Below are 18,289 nucleotides of genomic sequence, written 5' to 3' on the forward strand. Positions count from 1 at the left end.
CCAAGGAGTGCTAGGATTGCCACAAGCAGTGTACCCTGTGTTGTAAGTTGAGGTCCTGAAACCTAAGTCCTTGTATCAGAGGCCTGGTATGAGGCCTAAGGCCTGAGCTAAAAGTAATGGTCCAGACTTTGCTGATATAAAACAAAGTTAAGCTGTGAGCAAGAGGCAGGCCCTGCTCACAGAATCTGGCATGAAGAGGGCTGATGCTTCAAAAACACACATCTAAAAGGTACTGGGCACAAGTGATGTAAACACGTGCCAGGATGGTACCAGAACACTCCAGCAGAAGCACATTCTCTCTCAGATAACAGGAACATGCTGACCCATCCTAAAGACAGGGTTAAGAGGATAATATGATGGATAGAATTGTTTTGTTCGAACCAATATGTACAAGGTATAGGTAGCACCTTGACACGTAGAGGTGGTACCTCAATATGTCAGGAGTGAGGTGTAACTTGTTTGTACCTGTGTGTAAGCGGAGGAATAGTCCCGCTCTGTGGGGAACTTTCCTGGCTTCTGCACTACCCTGGTGAAGTGGGCTAGCTAAAGGATCTGAGTCCTCGATCCCACTTCCGTTACCCAGTGGCCTCCCTGCCCTTGAGGACTCCCCTTCCACTCTCCTGTCTGGCAGAGTCCTTGTAACCCCAACAAGGCTGGGCCCAGGATTCCTGGGGGGCTCAATCCCCAACCCTGCTGTGGTCACCAGACCTTCTTCTCAAGCCCTGGCTGTGCTACAGGGATGCTGTGTGTTGGACACTTCCTCTGGTGGTGGCCAGACGCTCTAAGTGATAGGACCCTTCTTCCCAGTGTCGCCCCGCCCTGTCGGGGTTGTGGTCCACTCCTGACCTTCATAGCCCCTTGGCTGAGGTGTCTCCCTGTGCTGGGCCTGCTGCCCAGGGTCCCCATCGCTCTCCCCAGCTGCTCACCGCACCCAGCTCCCGACTGCTCCAGCCCCAGCTTCACCGCTCTGTCTCTGCTGCTCTGCCTCCAGCTCCCTGGGCTGCTTCTTTGGCCCCTCTGCCTCTGATTGCTACAGCTCTGCTCCCAGGACAGGTCTGCTCTGCAGGCTGCTTTTGTGACTCTGCTCCCAGCACTGACCTGCTTCCTGGGCTGCTTTTTTGGCCCCTCTGGCTCTGGTTGCTGCAGCTCTGCTCCCAGGGCAAGTCTGCTCTCTCTGGGCTGCGCCTCTGGCTTTGGGGCTGCAGCTCTGCTCCCAGGACAGGATCTGCTCTCTCTGGGCTACTTTTCTGGTCCCTCTGGATCTGGCCCAGCTCTGCTTCCCAGCTTAGCTTGGGCCCCTGCTTTCTCCTTAGCTCGTCCCCATTCTGTCTGACCCAGGCAAATCCAGCTCACATGGAGGACAGGACCTCCCTGGCCTCCTGACTCCCTTATTAGCCTGCCAGCCCTGTCATTCAGGCTGACCTGGAGCATTGGCCTCTCCCCATTGTTCCTGGGGGCTGTCAGTCTCAGGGTCCTGATTCCCCATCGACCCTTCCCCCTTTTTAGTACTGGGAGCTAGCAACCAAAACACCCCCACTGAATGTTAGTAAGGGGGCAACAGTCCCCTTACATTCCCCCTTGCTAAAATTCTGCCACAGCCACAATATTCACACCAGTACATCCGGGCCCCATAGTAACATATACCCACATCATATAAAAACCCCATTAACAGTTATTAAAAGAACATTTAACATTTCACATCTACTTCTTCATACTATACATAACAATATTAATTAAAACACTTCATAGAACCGGTAACATAATCATCTCTAAGTCTAAGAGGAAGTACACCCTTATTAGCCCTCTGGGACCTTCTTAAAATTGGTGGTTCATTACTCATATTTTCCATTTCCCTGTTCTCGGGTAAAACTGGGTGAGTTTGAGAGATCTGGCCATTCCCGTTAGGGTTTAGGTTTACCCCATTGGTTTTAGTCTCCTCTGGAAATGCTGCTCTATGCCTCCTACGAGCCCTGGTAAGACTAAAAGTCCAATGCTTTAGCTGGTCCCTATGTACTACTCTCTCAGGACCTCCTTGTTCAGGCTGGATAGTGTACACTGGCAGTTCGGGATTGTTGTGGGTGACCATAGTGTGGGGACGTGGCTCCCATTTGTCCTGTATTTTATTATGTCTCTGGCGTCTGTGGCTACGAACTGGTACACTGTCACCAGGTCTGATGAGAGCCCCACTGGACTTGCAATTATAAGTCGTTTTCCTACTTTGGGCTGTGTCTTTAGTTGTACTGAGAGCAACTTCACTGGCTGTCTTTGGTCTGTTGTGGACACCTTTGACCCAGTCATCGAAATTGGTCACCTCATCCTTTGAAAAGGCTTCTTGATGCTTCTCTGGCAACACCCTGAAGTTAGCCACCTGTGCAGGAATCAGCCGTTGGCATGCCGCTTGGACTGGAACTGGCAGTCTCCCACCACACCTTTCCTGAGGAAAGGTAACTTGTTCTCCCTCTCCCCAAATGTTACCTTCACCTGAGGGATCACCTCCTCAGGCTGTAACTCCATAGCCTTCACGCTTGAGTTTAGAAGACTAACTGGTACTCTTCCTTTGATGGCACTGGTCAGTACATTGGCTGACTGAAGTCCATTAGATGTAGGCTCTACAAGAGCTCGATATCTATTGGTATGTTCTGATACACAGCAGTGTTAGTCAAGGAACTTCCCTCTCCGAGGAGGACTAACAGTCTTCTCTTTTCTGTGCACTTTAACATTTCCAATCTGCCCCGCAGATTAATGGGTTTGTCTCTGTGCTCGAGCCAGTACTCTACTCAGCACAGCATTCTTCTTAGAGTGCCCATCACGGTTCATCCTCCTGATTCCTTCTTCTGGCAATGGTAGCTCCTTCAGCTCACTAACGATGTTCATCCCTAGAATCCCTGGGACTGCTTTTCCCATATGGCTCCCTTCAGAGTCTTTGTCTTTCAGGATGAAGATGCATTGCCCTGGCAGTGTCTGGCCCATGTAGTCTATGTCTGCTTCGAGGCATCCCACCACTGGGATTGCCAGTCCATTAACTGCTGTTAGACGTACAAACTGTGTGCTGTGCATGGTCAGATCCTTGTCTTTCAAATATTTTTGAAAATGCGACTCAGTAATGGTGGTGACTTCTGAGCCAGTATCTTACAAACATCTGGTCTTCACCCCTGCTAAACACGCTTCAGCAGTTAGACAGTTTCCAAACACTCGCTTACAGAAGTCACTAGACATGCTGGCATTGCCCACGTTCCTTTCAACACTGTGTGCAGAGTGATTTTCCACCAAGGAGAGGCCTAGGCCTCTGTCACTGCTTGGCCTTCTACTGGAGATGGACCACTCGCTCCTGGTGCCCCATTGGTTTTCAGAGCCTGGGACTCTGTTCTCCTTCCCAGTGGACATTCCCGGCTAGTGTTCCCTGGCTTTTCACAAGTGTAACAGATGTACCTTCCCAGCTCATCCTTCAGTGGGGCTCTTCAGGATCCCAGTGCCCTTGGATACTTTGACATACTAATGGGATTTTTTTCTTTCATTAACTCAGTCATCATTTTTATCATCTCCTCCTGTTGGACCACCAGTTTTTGGACAGCCTCACTTAAACTTTCCAGTGTTAACTGTGTTTGGGGCAGGGCCTTTTCCCCAGCATCTGCATTCACTAGGCCCCCACTTCGTGTACGGGGGTTAGGCTTGGCTGACTCTGTCACAGGAACTTCCTCTTCTTCTGACCACATAATGGCAGCCTGCATGAGTTCATGAAACTTCTTACTGGGCTCTTTCTTAAACCTTCTTTTCGTTTTGTGGCCGAGGGAATCATCCTGGAGCCCCAGCACTAACTGCTCTTTCAGAACCATATCTGGGTCTGGAACTCGTTGAGGGTCTCGCTGCTCCACTTTGCTCATTCTTTCCTGGTGGTCATACACATATGCCCAGATAGTTTCACCGGGCTCCTGCTTTCGCTCAAAGAACTCCTTTAGTCGGGTTCCAATAGGTACCTTATCTCCGTACACTTCCAGTAGGAGTTCAAACACCTTTTTCCACATATTTCTTGTCTCTCATTGCCATGAACTTTACTGTGGCCTTGGCCTGGCCCTTGAGGTACTCCTCTATGAAGTCCACATGATCTTCTTCAGGTACTCTTAGCACACGCAGAGCCGCCTTCACAGACTTGACTCACTCCTCTACTGTAATGTCTCCTGGTCTAGTCGGGAAGCCACCAAACTCCGTGATCTTCCGCTCCCGTGGGACATAAATAGTAGGGGGTTTCTTAGCTTCTGCTGCCTATTGGTCTATTACCGCCTTAGCCAGTGATAAGGCTTCTCTCTGTTCTGTTCTAGCTTGTTGTAATGCCTCAGCTTGGTCTGACAATCTGTGCCGAAGTTCAGCAAATTGGGCCCGTAGTTCTTCAGTTCCAGCCATGGTAGGGTTCTGGACCAGGCCTGGACAGTGCTACTGGAACTCAACCAGTAAACCAATGGGGTGGACCCTGTGGATAGGATCCTGTTCGTGACGCCAATTATGTAAGCAGGGGAATAGTCCCGCTCTTGTGGGGAACTTTCCTGGCTTCTGCACTACCCCGGTGAAGTGGGCTAGCGAAAGGATCTGAGTCCTCGCTCCCACTTCCTTTACCCAGTTGCTTCCCTGCCCTTGAGGGCTCTCCTTCTACTCTCCTGTCTGGCAGAATCCTTGCAACCCCAGCAAGGCTGGCCCCAGGATTCCTGGGGGGCTCGACCCCTAACCCTGCTGTTGTCACCTAGGACAGAGGCTAGGGTGTCCCCACTCCTGGGTACTCTCTCTGCACTGGGCACTTCTCTGACCCACCGACCATTACATACAATTTAAAGCAAATGCAAGTTATATAATCAACAATTAATTTTAAAAAGAATAAGGAAAAATGGGAAAGGTTAAAGGAAACATATCAGCCCACTCTGTGGCGGGGAACATCACAAACAGTGTCTCTGGAACGTCAGGGCAGTTCACAGTCTGTTCCTTGTAAGTCCCCAGCCTTCTTCTCAGGCCCTGGCTGTGCTGCAGGGATGCTGTGGGTTGGACACTTGCTCTGGTGGTAGCCAGACGCTCTCAGGCTCTAAGTGGTAGGACCCTTCTTCCCAGTGTTGCCCCCGCCCTGTCGGGGTTACGATCCACGCCTGGCCTGCAGAGCCTCTTGACTGAAATATCTCCCTGTGCTGGGCCTGCTCCCCAAAGTCCCCCTTGGTCTCCCCAGCTGTTCACCTCACCCAGCTCCAGACTGCTCCAGCCCCAGCTGCACCATTCCGTCTCTGCGCTGCTGCTGCTGCTCTGCCTCCAGCTCCCTGGGCTGCTTCTTTGGCCCCTCTGCCTCTGGTTGCTGCAGCTCTGCTCCCAGGACAGGTCTGCTCTGCAGGCTGCTTCTGTGACTCTGCTCCCAGCACTGACCTGCTTCCTGGGCTGCTTTTCTGGCCCTTCTGGCTCTGGTTGCTGCAGCTCTCCTCCCAGGGCAAGTCTGCTCTCTCTGGGCTGCGCCTCTGGCTTTGGGGCTGCAGCTCTGCTCCCAGGACAGGGTCTGCTCTCTCTGGGCTGCTTTTCTGGTCCCTCTGGATCTGGCCCAGCTCTGCTCCCCCCCAGCTCATCTTGGGCCCCTGCTTTCTCCTTAGCGCGTCCCCATTCTGTCTGACCCAGGCAAATCCAGCTCACACTGAGGACGGGACCTCCCTGGCCTCCTGACTCCCTTATTAGCCTGCCAGCCCTGTCATTCAGGCTGACCTGGAGCATTGGCCTCTCCCCATTGTTCCTGGGGGCTGTCAGTCTCAGGGTCCTGATTCCCCATCGACCCTTCCCCCTTTTTAGTACTGGGAGCTAGCAACTAAAACACTGAGTGTTAGGAAGGGGGCAACAGTCCCCTTACATGTGTATAAAAATGGACTTCTGAGGTGTTGTCTTTGTCTGGCCGAGGGGTTGGGGGCAGTGGTAAGTTCCGCCACTGACTGAGCCGGTCAATTATCAGGGAGCACATATGTACTAGCAGAACTGTAGACATCTGATCCGGGGAGCTAGAGACTGTGTTTCATTTGGCAATAAACCTGGCCAGGTGCCTTTGTATCTTATTGGAGTCTGTGGTCATTGGGGGTTTCTCTTGGGGTCTGCTGTGCCAGCGATCTGCGCAAAGCCAGGGCAGCACACAGAGGAGACACACACACACACATGCAGCCGACTGTTATCAATATCGAACAGAGCAGAGGATCACACCAGTGACAACTGCTGACACCTTGGGGAGATGGAGGACAACCGTACATGGCGAGGGGAGTGTAGGAAGTAGCCCAGGGACACCAGACAGTAGTTTGGTTGTGGTTTTTGTGTTTGTGCCCAGGTCAGTGTGTTTTGGGTGGATCTCCACTGACCGAGTGGCAGAATGCTCCACCACTGTAAGGATACTAGCCTGGGGACCCAGTGGAATGGGCTGGGCCTCGGTCTCCCTTCCTCCTGCTGCCAACCCCACCCCTGGGGTGCCAGCCTCCCCACTTTAGGCCAAGAGGTTTGCGTTTGTCTGACATCTGACAGAGCTAGGACGTCAGACTGTTTGTGCGCTGCCCAGCCTGAGGGCCTGAGCCCCTGGACTCAGGTAATTCAATTGGGTGTGTGGCCACAGCTGCTGTCATGTTGGGTGATAACAGGGCCTGGAGAGGCCAGCTCTGTGTCACCAGCAAAGCAGTGTGAGAAAAGAGTCAGCAAAACTGGGTGAATAGAGGGGTACAGCGGTTCCCACGGCTCCCAGACTGCACCCTGGCGGGTGACAACCCATCACAATGGGTAAAGATCCTCCCCATAAAAAGACAAAGAGCAGAGGATGTAGTAGAGAGATAGAGCCTGGAGCACTGGGCCTGGTGCAAGATCTGAGGCCTGAACCAGAGGGTGTGCACCAAAGTCAGGCCACGTATTAAAGCAGATGCACTAGATATTTATGTAAATGTATTCTGGCTAGTACAGAGTCACCCCAGTCTAGTACAAGATCAGATGGTTCGACAGAATACTGAATAGGGACATTTTGTCCAAGATATCAGGAACAAGGGAAGGTAACAAATGGCTGTCATGGAACACTTCAGGTGGTACGTAAGTTGTTTATCTCAGTTGTTTGTCTCAGTTTATAAATGTCAGGGTACCTCGCCTTTACCCTTTGTGTGGTCGAGTGGACAGCAGAGACTCCCACTGCTGACTGAGCTGCTCCTTGCCACTGGGCACTCATGTGTTAGTGTACCTGTAACCACGGAGCCAGGGTGCTATGAATGTGCCTTGAGGGCAATAAACCAGGCCAGCAGCCTTTGTCCCCACACCGTGCTGCTGGTCATTCTTTATGAGTAGCATCGGGATCTGCTGAATGAGCAGGCTGCCTTAGCTGCTGTTAGCACAGAAGCACTGAGTAGCCTGAACGGTGTTACTGAGACAATGACATCCCAGCCTTCAGCACTTAGCAACACCCCTCGCTGTGCAATTCTGACAGAAAATCTTTCAAACCCAGGCTCTCCCCCACATACCACTGACCACTTCCCCTTCCCTTTCTCTAAAGAGCTCACAGTCTCACCAGAAACTTTGCAGCTGGGGAAGTGGGGCCACGTGAATTACTGAAAGTCTCACAGAGCATCTATGGTAGAGCCGGGTACTGCCCTCAGGGCTACCATGTCCCAGCCCAGCCCCCTAAAGACAAGGCCAGCCTCCCTCTCAGCCTTGACCTAAACAGAGTTCCACGAAGGCTGGTCCCCAGGGCCAGGTGACGTTTGCTGGTGTGGGCTGGAGGTAGATCCTTGAAGAGAAGCATCCCGCTGATACCCTACTGCAGGTAACGCACACAGTGCGGCGTGTATCTCAGTGATCCCACACCAAGTGTGGGCCTGCATTTGAGTAGGGCTCACCCCGCCCAATGCCCCAAGTCTAATACCCCAGATGCTGGGGCACTCTGGATCCAGACCTGGATTCTCAGCAATTTGTATTAAAAGCTGGAATGCAAAAGGCAGCCCCTCCTCCATGCTTTCCCTGGTGGATTTCCCAAAGTGCTCAGCATTTGCCACACCCTCCCCTACCTCCTACCACACTCCAAGAAGCAGTGTGAGGCCAGTGCTGAGCATGTTGGGAAATTCCCCTGTCTAAGGTTACCACATTTCAAGTTCCCAAATAGAGGATACTGCTGCAGGGAGGAGGGGAGTTGATGGGAAGAGGAGTACAGTTTCTATCGTACAGTTTCTTTCTATTTTGAATATCTAACAGTGGCACTCTGTACCTTTGAAGCAACACCCTGGAACCCCCATATTCACCACTGTCATACAATTATGTTATGTTCTTTATAAAGTATGACTTGTGAGGTATCATTTTAAAAGTCTTGATCTGTTGAACATTAATATCCTGTTGGATTGTATATGCTATCACTGTATGTGGAGTTATGATATTTTGCTATGTGTGTGTTAGTGAAATATATTGTGAGGTTGGGAACATCCACAAACAACCTGTGAGGTGCAACAGTGGAGGAACCAGACGTGCTGATGGCCCATGAAAGGGAATCCACACTCCCAACAACTATCCCAGGAACTGTACACAATGGAGACTTCTCAGAGGGAGCACCTAGACCAGGGGTGGCCAGCCTTTGGCTCCGGAGCCACATGCAGCTCTTCAGAAGTTAATATGCAGCTCCTTGTATAGGCAACAACTCCAGGACTGGAGCTATAGGTGCCAACTTTCCAATGTGCCGGGGGATGCTCACTGCTCAAACCCTGGCTCTGCCACAGGCCCGGCCCCCACTTCACCCCTTCCCACTCCCTCCCTTGAGCCTGCCATGCCCTCACTCTTCTCCCTCCCTCCCAGATCCTCCTGCACACCATGAAACAGCTGATCAGGAGATGCGGGGAGGGAGGGTGAGGCACTGATCAGCCGGGCTGTCAGTGGGCAGGAGGCGCTGGGAGCAGGAGCCTATGGGGGGCTGCTGACATATTACTGTGGCTCTTTGGCACTCCCCCCACAACTCAATACCTGGAAATACATCTGGAGAACGAAGACTTTGAACTGGGGAGGTGGTCCCGGGTGGAGAAGAGTTCCAGGCTGTGTACTGAAGATTTGTAACCTGCTTGTATTATCTATCAGGATGAGACACTGCTTGATTCAAATCCTGTTTAGTTTATAGAACTTAGACTGGGAATTTATTTTATTTCTTAAGTAACCAACTCTGATCTCTACGCTTGCTACTTATGATCACTTAAAATCTATCTTTCTGTAGTTAATAAATCTGTTTTATATTTTACCTAAAATAGTGTGTTTGGGTTGACGTGCTTGGGATCTGCTCAAGTTTCAAAGGTTGGTGCACGCCCACTTTCTTTTGTAGAAGTGGCAAACTTAATGAACTTACACTGGTCAGACTTCTGACTAGTGCAAGATGGTAGCGTTCTGGGGTGCAAGGCTGGGGGGAATTGGCTGGAGCCTCTCTATTGTTGGTTCATGAATGGCAGGGAGAAGCATTCTGTTGGGCATGTCCTCGGCCGTGAAAGGTTGCATAAGGGCAGTACCTGACAGAGGTTTGTGACTTAGCAACAGCATCACAGTGTGAGAGGGAGCCCAGGCTGGTAGGACAGAGGGCTCATAGTCCAGGTTGTACCCCAGGAAACCAGTCACACTAACACTTATAAGTAAAAAAGTGTAAGGGCCTCAAAAATAAATATAAATCAAATTTAATTGTACCTTTTTACGTGCAGTCAGTCCTTTCCTACTGCACTTCTTCCTGTTGGGCTCATGCATGTTTCTCTGCAGAGCGTATCTTTCTCAGCAGCGGTTGATGGCTCATCAAGTAGCCGGGAAAGTGTTTGCAAGATATGTCCCTGAAGTTTCTGAAGTACAAGCAGAATCCCTTTCTGTGCCTCAACAGTCAATATCACGCCACCCTTACTTCTACGCTGCTGCTGGCGGGCGGCCGTGCTGCCTTCAGACCTGGACACCGATGGACATGTACCACCCAGCTGCCGCAGCCCTGATACAGCTGAGCAGTTCAGTGCTTAGGTGCCGGAGAGACCCTCAGCCCAGGCTGTACCTTGCCTGTGGGGCCAGATCTGGTGAGCATGCACAGAGCCTGCCCTGCACAAACCCCAGCTGAGAAGGAGGTGGTCCCCCAACAATCACCCCCTCCCCAATACAACTCCCCCTGCCCCACCTCACTCCTGAGCTCAGAGGCTCCAGGGCTGTGATCTCTGCTCCCATGTCCGCCCTGCCCACCCACCTGTCCACGTGAATCCACCGCTGGCAGTGTCCCTTGGGCAGAGCCCACCCATGTGAGGTGTCTGTCTGGGGACTCCTGCCCCACGTGAGTCTCTTGTTGTTGTATTATCATAGTGCCAAGGTGCCCCAGTCATGGCCTGGACCCCACGGTGCGAGATGCTGCACAAATGCTGAACAGAGAGATGGTCCCTGCCTTGAGCCATGCACAGTCTGTGTCTAGGGCAAGAGACGACAGGTAGGTACAGACAGGTGGGAGAGCGCACAGAAGCAGTGACACAGAACTGGTCAGGGTGAGGGGCAGCGGTCTCCACTCACCAGCTGCCTGAGGGTTGGTGAGATTTCTGCAGGAATCAGGGCAAAGCGAAGGAACGAGAATGATGAAGAGGCTGTGCGGATGCTCAGGGAGCTCCTCCTCCTCCCCTCAAGCAGGAGGGGCAGGCTGGGGAAAGCACCAAGGGGCTTGTTTGAAGATGGAGCCAGTGGACACTGGAGGCTGGCAGCACAGGCTGATGAGAGGCAGGAGTCCACACGTGGATGGCATAGAACACCTTCATTTAGGGAAGCTGAGAGCACTGAGACTGTGGCCACGCCCCGAGGCCCACCCCCACTCAGTCTGCTCCCCCAGACGCCCCACCCATGCTCCGCCTTTGGCCCTATTCGGCCCCTTCCCCGAGGCTCCCGCCTGCCACTCTCACCTCTTCACCCCCCACCCATCGCTTGCCCCTCTTTTCCCACTCCCCTGGCCCCGCCGCCTGCTGCTCACACCTCTTTGCCCCATACCCCAGACCCCCCCTGCCCGCCAGTTGGCCGGCCAGCTGGTTACTCACCACTCACATGTGCCTCTTCACCAGCTGCCATGAGGCTCCCATGTGGGCGGAGCAGGGACAGGAAGAGGTGGCGCCTCGGGGGAAGAGGATGAGCGGGACCAGGGCCTCGGGGCAGAGCGCAGCCGGGGCGCCCACCCTTTTGGAGGGGGCGCATTCCAAAGGCAGCGGGCAGGCTGTTTGGGAAGGCTTAGTCTCCCCTGGCCTCTTACACCCACTACCTATGAGACCGTATCTCGACAGTGTGTGGGAGACGACAGGTAGGCAGCTGTGAAGGGCCTTGGAAGGGAAGATGAGCAGCTTTCTGCTGTCTGACCCCAGCCCCTCCACGAGATACCCAGGAACAAAAGTGCGAAGTCTCAGACAGAGCCCCTCTGGGCCGGTGTCTGACCTCAGAGCTGGCTCCACCCCGCATTTGTATCGCTTTAACTAGTTCCTTTTAGAAACGGATGCAATTTAATGCATGTAACCCCCTGGTGTGAGATGCAGTTACCCCATTATAAACACCCTTGCATCAGCTTCCCTGAGTAATAAACCATACTGGGAAGCACCTTCAGACGGCTCTGTCCATCTCTGCACCAGGGAGTGCACAGATTTAACTCGATCAATTTCTAAACCGATAGAATTAAATTGATATAAAAACTGAGAGTTGCCCAGCCTTCAATTACACAGGTGCAAAGGTGTGAAATCACCCCTGTTCACGCTGGTGTCACTGAGATCCCAGCCTGTCTTGGTACATTCTTCTCCACAGCTGAATACTCCTAGATAGATCAACAGAATGACAAACTAGTGAGAGGTAGTTGAAACAAAATCAGTTTGTTCTGTGAAAAAATTAATCTTTTTGAAGGAAAGTTGTCTGCATGATCCCTGATCTCTAATGGATTTTCACCCCAAGGCTGGTCAGGTTTGGATCTCAGTTACTCGGGTATAAATCCAGAAAAATTCCATGGACTCCAGTGGGGTCATTCTGGATTTACACAAGGGTAACTCAGATCTAGATCTGGCTTCTCTTGTTGCATTTGTTCAGAGCAGTTGCCGAAGGTTATAAATTATACTTTGAAATGGTATTTGTTATGAACAGCTCAACCCCCAGCCAGCTCTGACATTCAGTGGGATGTGATAAAAGTGCCACTTGGTGGCAGCACAAACTTAGCCGTATCTCCATGAATTCTGCAACATGTGGAGCTGCACAAGAACCAGAATTCTAGTTTTGCAGGAAATTCTGACCTTTCAAAATTGGGTTTTGTTCCAGAACAAGGTGACCTGGTCAATTCCAGTGTTTGCCATGAGCCAAATTTTTCAAAAAAAGAAAAAAATCATTTTGGATCAATTGAAACATTTCATTTCTATAAAATCAAATTGTTTTGTTTCAGTTTTGAATGTTCTATTTGAGATATAATAATGTATACTATAATAAAATAAATTTCTAAACAAAAAGTCATTTCAAAGCAAAATCATCCATGAGGACTTTATCTCTTTGTTTTGATTTACTCATACAATAAGGATAACAACATTTCATTATTCCTGCACCTAAGATTTGAGTGAATTTCAACCCAAAACAGCCAAAATTGATCACCTTGGTAAAGTGTGGGGCTAGATGTGGCTTCCCTCAGAGACAGTCCAGAGGGGACCTCCACCCATCTCTTGGGCTCCAGAAGTAGGGTAGCCACTCTCACCCCACCGGCAGCTGAGGGATGGGTCATGAAATAGAAGTACAAAAGGTGGGCCCTGTAGGTCAGTTGGGCTGGAGCTGACGAGGGAGACAGACACTTATTCTCCACTGCCAGAGCGGGATGTCAAGGAGGAGGTCCCAGGGCTGCCACCTGAAGACTGGCCAGAGCTCCCGGGGCTGCTGGCCGACCGAGGTACTGATGAGCGGCTGGGACTACTGCTGACCACTGATCCCAGGAAGATGGAGGACACCTACAGCAAGGGGGTAGGAAGTAGACCAGGGAAATTAGACAAAGGTCTGGTTGGGCCTTGGCCTGATACTAGGTCACTGTGTTGCGGAAGGATCCCCTCTGACCCACTCTGCCATTGCTAGGGTCCTGGGCTGGGACACGGTGGAGTAGGTGGGCCCGAGTCCCCCTACCCCCTGCCATCCTACCGCTGGGGTAGCAGCCTCCCTAAATCAAGCGGACTGAGCTTTGAAGACTGCTAATTCCCCACGAATTGATTGCAATGCGAAGGCCTCGACAGCAAGCAGGTATGGCCTCCCTCAGAGACAGCCCAGAAGGTGGCCACGCAGGCTTATAATCACCCTGCCAAGTCTGGTGACAAGACAAAACCATGTCTCGTGAGCTACATGTGACTCTTTTACAGTTAAAGAGTGGCTTGCGGAGCCCCCACACTCTCCCCATTCTCCACTTACGAGACTTGGCGGAGGGGGAGCAAGGGGGTTCTGCCCTGCGGTGGGGTGGTGGGGTAGAGGCTTCTGCCAGAGACAACAGGTGTTTGCTGACAGTGGGTTCGAATTTAAAGGTTTGCATCCCCCAACAGCTTGAGTCACATCCCCCTAGGCACTCCCCACTCTTACCCTCAGCAGCCCCTCCTTGCAGCTCCCAGATGTTTGCCACTGCCTCTCCCCAGGGCCACAGCTCCCAGCTTGCTGGCTCCAGCAGCTGCTGTGGAGGGAGGGGGCCCGGAGGCATCACATGACTGAGCGGGGCCAGCAAACCCTGGCAAAAATCTGTGGGGGGGTTGTGACCCCATGCGCCCACCCCAACAAGGCACCTCTGGCTTCTGCCCAGCAGGGAGGGGGTGTCTCAGGGCTTCAGTCCCATGTGGAGTGCCTGCTCAAGCAGTGCTGAAGTCCGAACCTTGGCAGGTGCCTCTTGCAAGGCTGAAGCCCTGAGCCCTGGCTACTGCCTCCCACAGGGCTGAAGCTGTGAGATCCCCATCCCTGCAGGACAGAAACCCCTAGTCTGACTATCCCACCATAGGGCTGAAGCCCCAAGCCCCGGCAGGCACACCGCAACTCTTGAACTTCTGAAGATTGTTGTATCCAGCTCGGTGGGTCAATAAGTTTGGTCACCCCTGATCTATGCAAATAAACTCTGCTCATGGGGTCTTTTCCTCCAGTTCATCTATAGATGGCAGGAGAGAACTCGTTCAGACCACTGGAGAACTCTATCAGTCAAATAGTCAGGCCCCTCACGGACATAGTTACAGCAGTACAGAGCCTGGGGGATGACCAAGCCTAAGTCCCAAGCTGTTGGGCACACTAATGTACATATAATGTGAATGTCATGACAGCCATGCTACCTAAATGTGCTTTGAAACGTCCCCTGAGCAGCACGGCTGCTTGGAAACACCTAAAATCAAAAGCCAGTTCCTGATACCAGGCCATGAACAGGAGATTGGGCAGACTTGCCAATCAATTTCTGTTTTAGATTTTCTGTTTAAAAAGCTATTACCGTTTTGCTCACCGATCATGTCCTGAGCTCCCTGTTCTGCAATTTCTCTGCAGCCAGCAGACCCAAAGTAGAATATTTCCCTGTGGTCCTTACTTGGCTCTAAGAGCTGGTGATGGCGACATGTCAGCACGGAAACAAGAACTTTGAACTTGGGATTTCAGCAGTAAGACGAGAAGGAGATGGTTTGGGGAAGATTTTGTTTTGAAATGTCATCAGCTCAGACAGACAATTATAAGGAAGGGCTGGATGGCCCTGTGGTTAAGATCCTCACCTAGGCTCTGGGATGCCTGTGTTCAAGTCCTGCTCTACTATTAACTTTCTCTGTGACCTTGACCAAGTTACTTCCGGTGTGTCTTGACTTCCAAGCGAGATATGTGTTTATAGTGCCAGAGTTAATGTACACTGTTGTGAAACTTTGTGAAGACACGGTGTTGTAGCTTTTCCTGCAGTGTAGCTAGGTGAGGGCTGTGATGGTGCACTCCATATGATGTTATGAAAATATGCTAATGAGTGTGAGTATAATGTAGCTGGAATACGCTTCATGCAAAAGGTCTCTTGTAAGGTATTATTATAAAGCTCACAATCTACAGAGTGTGTTCATCCTATTTGTATAAATGTATCATTCTTGTATCTGAAACTAGAAATATGAAATATAACTCTGAGGGCCTATTGTAATTGTGCAAAATGTGGGCCATTAATGGTGGCTTGGAATCTCGAAAGCTCTCATTAACCAGGACAATTGGTAGTAAATGGCTCTGTTTACTTGTAAGTCTTCCTGTATTCCTGTGTGTTGGCAAGTGGGTAATGAAGTCTTACAGTGACATGTGATCATGTCATCTGAACTGGAATTCATCTTTAACCTGGTGCTTTTCCATTTAGAAGTAGGGGTGGGAACCCAGAGAGGGACAAAGAATTCCCACCTTGTGCAAAAGATATATAAGGGGGTGGAACAGAACAGAGGGGGCTGCAGTCATGAGAAATCCCCTAGCTACCACCTGAGCTGGAACAAGGACTGCACCAGGGGAAAAGATTGGGCCAGACTAGGAAGGCGTCCAGTCTGTGAAAGAAGCTTATTGAAACATCTCTGAGGGTGAGATTTTATCTGTATTCAGTTTTCTACTGTATTAGACTTAGACTTGCATGTTTTATTTTATTTTGCTTGGTAATTTACTTTGTTCTGTCTGTTATTATTTGGAACCACTTCAATCCTACTTTTTATATTTAATAAAATCACTTTTTACTTATTAATTAACCCAGAGTAAATATTAATACCTGGGGGAGCAAACAGCCATGCATATCTCTCTATCCGTGTTATGGAGGGCGAACAATTTATGAGTTTATTCTCTATACACTTTATACAGGGTAAAATGGATTTATTTGGGGTTTGGACACCATTGGGAGCTGGGTATCTGAGTGCTGGAGACAGGAGCATTCTTAAGCTGTTTTTAGTTTAGCCTGCAGCTTGTAAGGGGAAGTGGTTCAGACTTGGATCTGTGTTTGCAGCAGGCAAGTGTGTCTGGCTCAAATAAGGCAAGGTACTGAAGTCCCAAGCTGGCAGGGAAAATGGGTTCAGAGGTAGTCTAGGCACATCAGGTGGCAGTCCCAAAGGGGTTTCTGTGATTCAATCCGTCACAAGGGCGAATCCAGATGGAGCATGGAGTGTTGACTTCACCCAGCTATGTCACCATAAAATCTGCCTGTGTCTTGTCTCCACTAGGGTTTTATAATGAGAACCGAGGCTCATTAGTTATCGCCCTGTAACAAAAATACCTCGTTTGGCAGAAAAGATAAAGACACAGCCTCTCTGGGCCTCATTCCCCTAACCTATAATAGCCCTCCCCTACTAACAGGCAAACTGATTATAAATACCCTGAAAGTGGTGAGGGCTCAGATACTGCAGTGATGGTGCCAGATATATACCTACAAGAGACAGATACAGATTCTGTCACCTGAGGGTTGGGAATCATAACCAACTTTAACTAGTTCAAAAATGTTTTCCCGAACCTAACCTGATCATCTAGGCTGACTGCCACGGCTGAGTTGTGGGCAGCCAGACCTAATGGCCAGAGCCAGAGCACACAGTCACAAGACAGGAGTCAAGAGTCAGCTACATCAGGATGCCAAGAGCTCAGAAGCAGGAGACAAACTGGAGATCAGAACCATGAGTCAGGAGTCAGAGTCAGGCCGGGTCAGGACACCTGGGGGTCAGAGGCAGGGGAAAAACTGGAGGTTAGGAGCCACAAGTCATAGGTCAGGATTCAAGCTAGGTCGGGATGTCAGGAGCAGGAACAAGCCCAGTTCAGACAGCTTCCTGTTCCTGCTGCTGACTTTAGTGGGGCCAGATGGAGAGCTGGGGTGTGACTGTGTGACATTCCAGGGTGCAGTCCAGAGTGGGGGGCTGTGTCACCCCTGCCTTGCAACCTTGGGTGCTTTACAATGCCTTGCTGTAATAGTTCAAACTGGTCCTTCCATCATGCAAACCATGCCTGACTGGCGCTACACCCTCACTCTCACCAGCCTTGGTTATACTGCAGGGTGGCCCCAACATGCCCCAAATCCCAGTTTTTCCCCTAGAAATGTATGTCCTGTGCTGCCCAGCCCTCTCCTGGACAGTACAAATATATTAAGGCTGGTATTCCTTTAAGGGAATAATATACCCATTTATGTAGAGTTTCCCAGACACTTCAAGTTAAACACACTGGACTAGATAAAATAGTAAAACAAGTTTATTAACTACAACGAGACGGATTTTGAGTGAGTACAAGACATGAGGCATAAAAGTCAGAAATGGTTACAAAAAAATAAAGATAAAATGCTCACTAGTACCGAACTTAGCAAACTATGTTAGATCCAAGCAAAAATTCTCACCACAGGCTTCCAGCAAGATTACTGAGAAAACTCTTCAGGTCAGGATCCTTCCCCCAAACTCCAATGGCTGTTTCCTTTTGTCTTCTCAGGTACAGAGAATGCGATGGGCAGGGAGAGGGAAAGGGGTATCTTGGAGTATTTGCTCCTTTTTGTAATTTCAAGCATCCCTTTGAAAAACATTTCCAGCTGGGAATTAGGAGAGAAAGAAGGATGTGGAAGGATTTTCCCTGCTGTTTTTTCCACCTGTTTGAGCTTCCTTTTTTATTTCTTCCTCCCTGATGACTCTGTTTACTGCTTAAATGAAAATTAAGGCAAACACACCCTGCTTTGTTCAAGACAGGTCTGTTTGACCAGTTTGGTGTTACGTGAGTTTTGAAAACCATACAGGGGAATCTGTTAACTTCACATACAATGTTGCCACAAATATTTTATCAGGACAATACTGACCACTGGCACATTACAAGTCACATCAAATGATACATTACAAGTTATACCTTGTACAAAGTTGATTACAGTAGTGTGTAGGGTGTGAATATAAGGGTGTATTTCATCACAGGCTGTTCCTGTGGACCAAGATTTGAGACCCCTGGGTCATGACACCACCTCCTCCCTTTCCCCTCAGAGTGATGTGGGCCCAGGCTTCTCATAGTGGCTTCTATGGGAGGAGCTTGAATGCTTTTTTGCTGGCTCCAAGTGTATTCCTCTGGTTTGTAACCTTCCCAGTCAGTCAGGTACCATAATTTGCCCCCTTTGATCTTAGAACCAAGGACTTTGCAAACAACATATTCTTCCAGACCTTGTACTTGTACTGATGGGGGCAGTGATTGGGCCCTTTGGGGAAATGTGTTCTCAGTGTAGGATTTTAGAAGTGAAATGTGGCATACAAGGTGGACTCTGAGGGATTGAAGGAGCTGGAGCCCGAAGGTGATCAGGTTGATTTCTCAACTAACCAACTATGAGCAAAGGAACCAGCAGTCT

The 18,289-nt window shown here is 50.3% G+C and overlaps 1 long non-coding RNA gene across 1 annotated transcript; it reads left to right on the plus strand.

Moving 5' to 3' along the window:
• Positions 1–1,452: 1,452 nt before the first annotated feature.
• On the plus strand, positions 1,453–15,984 carry LOC122457393. Its single transcript, XR_006276915.1, has 3 exons — positions 1,453–1,633; positions 11,843–11,845; positions 15,974–15,984. It is a non-coding gene; the product is annotated as an uncharacterized LOC122457393 (long non-coding RNA).
• Positions 15,985–18,289: the final 2,305 nt, after the last annotated feature.

Source organism: Dermochelys coriacea, chromosome 24 (genome assembly GCF_009764565.3).
Source record: "Dermochelys coriacea isolate rDerCor1 chromosome 24, rDerCor1.pri.v4, whole genome shotgun sequence".
NCBI classification, from domain to species: domain Eukaryota; kingdom Metazoa; phylum Chordata; order Testudines; family Dermochelyidae; genus Dermochelys; species Dermochelys coriacea.